Source organism: Nicotiana tabacum, chromosome 8 (assembly GCF_000715075.1).
Source record: "Nicotiana tabacum cultivar K326 chromosome 8, ASM71507v2, whole genome shotgun sequence".
In the NCBI taxonomy this organism is placed as follows: Eukaryota; Viridiplantae; Streptophyta; class Magnoliopsida; order Solanales; family Solanaceae; genus Nicotiana; species Nicotiana tabacum.
The window spans coordinates 121,115,067-121,121,066 of record NC_134087.1 but is presented as its reverse complement, the minus strand read 5'-3'; the positions used below and the strand labels follow the sequence as shown (position 1 = coordinate 121,121,066).

Below are 6,000 nucleotides of genomic sequence, written 5' to 3'. Positions count from 1 at the left end.
TGCACCAAATTTTACAGACAAGTGATAAATATGGCAATGGACTTATATCAAGTTCTGGAACCAAAATACGGACGCGGTATCAACAAGGTCAAATATTGGTCAAATTTATAAAGTCCTTAAACCTTTAGACTTTAAATTTTTAACAAATTGCGATAACTCGAGCTAGGTGCTTCCAAATTCGATTTCGGGCATATGACCAAGTCTCAAATCATAATACGGACCCACCGGGAGCGTCAAAATACCGGTCCGGGTCCATTTGCTTAAAACATTGACTGAAGTCAACTCAAATAAATTTTTAAGGCACGAATTTATATTTTAGTCAATTTTTCACATAAAAGCTTTCCGAAAAAAGGCACGAACTACGCACGCAAAACGAGTAAGACTAAACGGAGCTATTTAAGGTTTCAAAACATAGAATTAAGAGTTAAAACTCTAGATTACCTATCGGGTCATCACATAAATGACTAAAAATCTCAAATTTGATTCTGATGATGAAATAATTTATTAAGAAACATCTTACTTAGTAAATTTTAAAAAAGGTCAAATATATATGTGGCCCTTAAACTTATTCAAATATTTTATTTAGACATCTAAAGTAAGTATATTCCTATTAAACACTTGAAACTAAGTCTTTGTGTGACATTAGACATACATTGCTGACATGGCATCATTCACTTCAAAAGAGAGAGCGAAGGACCAAAATTTGTATTTTTAATTTTTTTTCCCCTCTTTTCCTTCATCTTCTTTCTTCCCTGTCATGTAGCCATTTCCGCCATCACACGATGCAAAAATGAACGCATACCATAAAGTAAAACTCCTGATTCACTTATATGAACAATCAAATTTCTACATCCCTTTTTCACTATTATCTCCGCACTACTAAAAAATGTGCAAATTCCGACTGAAACTTTTCGACGGAAAATAGTAGTCGGAAATTTCCGGCGGTTTTAATCAGAAAATGTAAAAAAATTTATTAAATTTTTAAAAAAATTTCGACCACATTCCGACAACACTAGTCGCAACATTTTGGCGCAAAAATCCAAAATTTTTGTTAGCGATCGATTTGGTCGGTCCATGAAAGTCAACTTTTATGTTTCACCAGTTTTGTTCTTTCGACTGAAACGGTCGGAACATTAAAAGTTAAAAAATAAATTTTTTCCTTTATTTTCCAACTGATTCGGTGGAAAATCTTTTTAAATTTTTTGTCAGTGATATACCGACCCAAACATTCGGGCAATAAATATTATTTTATTAGTACTTTTGCATCCGACCGAGTCGGTCAAAAATATGTTTTGGAAACCTCCCCGACCCCTTTCTTCTTCTCTTTCACTTTTCTTCCTTTCTTTCTCTTCTCTTTCTCTTCCATCGACGACGTTCTTGTTTGTATATCAATTTTCCAAAGGTATCAATTTCTCCCACCTCCCTTTGTCGCGGCCAAATTTGTTTTTTTAACCCAACTAATTGTTATTTTTTTTCCTTTTCAGGCAGCAAATCCGGCGTCTAGGGGTTGTTTTCCGGTGAGGTAAGTTCTCCGTTCATCCTTTCTCTGGCCTTCAATCTTAATATATTTGTTCTTTTTTGTTTTGTTTATTACAATTCAAGTTATTAATTTTACACTATCATATGTAATTGAATCTTGAGAACCATTATAACAAAAGCTCTAAATTCATATTTTAGGGAATTGAAGTAGATAATTCGCTTTCTTCCTAAGGCATCTATAAGTACTTTTTTTTAACTAAGCTAGATGTTCTTTATGGCTTTTTAACTTACTTTATTTAGCTTTGGACTAGTAATAATTAACCTCTAGACTTTGAGTTTTCTTGATTCCTCTTCCTAATACGATGTACAAGTGAACTATATATACTTGTGTGCTAATTTTGTTTTGTATATGGTATTGATCTTGAAACCTACTCCTAAGTAACGGAAAAAAAATAATGCCCTTGCCTTTATCTAATTTGACATCCTGAGAAGTCATTGTAACAAAAGCTCTAAATATGCAATTCTAAGACTTGCAAACACATGATATTTTTTTAATTATTATGCAATAAGCCAAATGTACATAATATCACCAATACTTGAGGAACTCTTCCCCCCTGCCCCTTAATTCAAATATGATTATGGAATAAGGTTTATTGAAAAAGCATCAAGAAAGTTTCTTGGGATTGTAAATGAAGCGAAGATTTGTGTGCATGTTTAATTACGTAACTTTTTATGTTAAAAATCTAATTGTGTTACTTATGAAACATAGCTAATAGTGATATTAATTTTAAAGAATATTAGTTTAGAGAAGTTTAATACTTATCAATTTTTGTAGATGGAATTTGGGTATCGTAGATGAATATATAATAGGAATTATCCGAATCGTATGGGGTTTCGGGATGAATTTATGGAAGGGGTTGCTGACTTTATTGCTAATGCAAAGAAACTTGATGATTTTCTTATTGAAGGGACGATTAGGCGCCCTTGTGTGAAATACAAGTGTGTTAAGTTATTCGGACCAGATACTATTACTGTTCATCTCTATAAGAAGGAGTTTATGAAAAACTATTATTTGTGGATTGTTCATGAGAAAAGTCATGCTAGTGCAGATGGTATTGATTTTTTAGAATTCTTTTGGTAGTGAAGAAGATAGTCTCATAGAGGAGAATATTTATGTTGAAAGTTCTCAATTTAATGACATGACGAGTGATGCTTTTGAGATGTTCCCAGAGGCTCAATCTGAACCAAATGATGAGGCTAAATGCTTCTTCAAACAGTTAGCCGAACCTAATTGTCCGCTTTATGAAGGCTTGGTGCATTCCAAGTTATGTATTGTAATTAGACTACTAAATATTAAATCGGATAATTCTATTTCTCAATAGGGCATGGATTCTATCATTGGCCTTATGAGCGAACAATCCAACAAAGATTGACATACCCAAATATTTTTACACAGCTAAAAAATTAGTTTTCAAGTTGGGTCTTTCATTGGAAAGGATTGATTATTGTAAAAAAGGTTGCATGTTATTCTATAAGGATGATGCACCTTTAAAAAATTACAAATTTTGTAACCAGCCTCGTTACAAAGAAGTCACAAATGCTAAACAGAAGAAGGTTCCAATGAAGGCAACGCACTACTTACCCTTTATACCAAGGTTAAAGAGGTTATATGGATCAATGAACTCCGCTCCTCATATGAGATGGCACTATGAACATAGAAGGCCAGATGGTGTTCTATGCCATCCGTCAGATGGAGAAGCATGGAAGTCTTTTGATAGGGTATTACCAGACTTTGCTAGTGAACCAAGAAACATTAAGTTGGGATTATGTGCTGATGGATTCACTCCATTTGCAGCCTCTGCTGCACCATATTCAAGTTGGCTAGTGTATGTGACGCCGTATAATCTTCCGCCTGAGTTGAGTATGACAAGTTCATATTTGTTTCCAACTTTTATTGTTCCAGGTCCATGCAATCCAAAAAAATAATTGATGTTTACATATAGCCCTTGATTGATGAGTTGAAGTTATTGTGGCATCAAGGTGTGAAAATATATGATATGTCAACTAAGCAAAACTTCAAATTGCGTGTTGTTTTAATGTGTACTATAAATAATTTTTCTACTTATGGAATGATGTCCGGGTGGTCAAGTGCCAGAAAGTTAGCTTGTCCGACTTGTATGGAAGACACAAAGGAATTCACTTTGAAACATGGAGGCAAGAACACATGGTTTGACTTTCATTGTCGCTTCTTGCCAATGAATCATGAGTTTAGGAGAAATACCAGTGCATTTATGAATAACAAAACTGATTATGAGGAGCCACCGCATGTCTTGTCGCCTGAAGAGATTTGGAACAGAGTTAGGAATCTACCTAAGGTAACAGAGTATCCATTATCTAATAAGATACTGGGGTATGGTATAACACTCCACTGGACAAAACAGAGTATATTTTGGGATTTACCTTATTGGAAGAACAATCTTCTTCGACATAATCTTGATGTCATGCATATCGAGAATTTTTTTGATAACTTGTTTAATACTATAATGAAGCCTAAGGCTAGTTACACACTTTGGATGAGAGAAGAGAGATTTGTGATTGGGTTAACAATTAGAGGATGCCTGATGGGTATGCATCAAACTTATCTAGGTGTGTTGACATGAAAGAAGGGAAGTTGACGTTTATGAAAAGCCACGATTGTCACATTTTCATGGAATTTTTTATGGCTATCGCTTTCAATGTTTTGCTTGATAGAATATTGAAGCCCATCACAGAGATATGCTTATTTTTCAAGGAGTTGTACTCTATCACATTGTAGGTTGAGAACCTAGATTACATGGGTAGTAATATTCGTTTAACTTTAAACAAGTTGGAAAAAACTTATCCGCTTGATTTTTTTTGATGTGATAGAACATCTTCCAATTCACCTTGTGCAAAAGACACAACTAGGAGGTCCAGTTTAATGTAGATGAATGTATCTCTTCGAGAGATAAACCTTTAATCAATTATCCTTACGTATTTTAGTTAAACATTATTTTATCTTAAAATCGTGCTATGCAACATGATTGACAAATATAAGCGGACCGTGAAAAGTAGATCAAGGATATAGGGGTCAATATGTGAGGCATATTTGGATAGAGAAACTTCTTATGTTTGTTCATATTATTTAAACTTGATGTGTTATGTTTAAGAAATAGACCTGATCGGCATGATGATGGAGGCAATACCGATCCATTGGCACCACCTTTTTCCATATTCAATCAACCTGGAAAAGGTGGTCCAAAACGTAGTCCAACACAATTTTTGATTGAGATGGAGCTAAATTCATCTACAACACATGTACTACTAAATTGTCCCGAGGTCCAACCTTATTACAGGTAAGTGTATATTTATATTGCCAACTTATTCAAGATCAATTATCAATTATTTTATCTAATGAAAGTTTCATTTCTTTCGGACAGTTGGTTTGGGGGTACATTTGGGTATGAGCATGTTTATCCTAACACTGTGTAAGTATTAGTGAAGTTTGCTTCAAGGCAAATTATTATCAATTGTACGTACTTTTTAAATTCTAGTTGTTATTGGGTTCGCTCTAGGTTCATAATCCAGATAATGACGTAAATGATCTATTTTGCGTGATATTGCTTGGGGACATGACCCTAAAGTCAGAATGATGTCTAAGTACTACATCAATGGGTACACGTTTCATACATAAGAATGGTCTAAGGTACTCATTTATCATTGCACAAAATATGAAACATGTGCATTATGTACCTTATCCTTTGTGTAAGAATAAGGTTGTATGTCGGGTAGTGATATCAACAAAGCCCGTGGGTAGAGTTGAAGTCAAGGATGTATTTGATGTAGCGTACCAGAATGACATATCAAATGTTGAATCAATAGTGGATGATGAACTAGTAGGTGAATTCCAGGATAGTGAATGCCTCTATGAAGAATTCGATCCTTCAATCCTAGATCAAATCAAAGTGAGTATAAGGAAGGAACATCCATGGCAAACAAGGACGGAGATTCAAGTGATGAATATGAAGCAAGCGATGATGAAGAATTATATGATGAAAATGAAAAAAGATGATAAAAATGAATATGATCAATATGAAGAAAGCGATGAGGATTGAGTTATTTGTGTGTTTTATGACTTGTTTGATTTCTTATGTTATTCCTTATGTTATTGTTTTATTTTTATATTTAGTTGGATTGTTTATCTGTTTTTTCTTTAATTATTTTAATATATAGAAGAATTGCTTTATACTATGACATCATAGTTGATTTTTTTTATTATTATACTTGTTTTACTTAAATTGCACATACGACTTCCAAGGTAAAGAACATAAATAATCTAAGAAGAAAAAAAAATACTTTGCCATCTACAAGTCACATTTATTCACATATGCCTGGTATGAGTCCTCCTCCTAGTTTTTCTCATCCTTCTCAGTCGACTTCATTACCACCTGAGTTTTTCAGAGTCCCCCCCTCCCGGCTAGCACAATACAATACTATTCCATG

General features: G+C 33.9%; 1 long non-coding RNA gene across 1 annotated transcript; it reads left to right on the top strand.

Annotated features, from left to right (window-relative positions):
- The first annotated feature begins 735 nt into the window (after positions 1–735).
- Positions 736–5,748, top strand: LOC142162793 (uncharacterized). The gene is made up of 2 exons (XR_012694197.1): positions 736–1,402; positions 1,485–5,748. It is a non-coding gene; the product is annotated as an uncharacterized LOC142162793 (long non-coding RNA).
- The last annotated feature ends 252 nt before the right edge of the window (positions 5,749–6,000 follow it).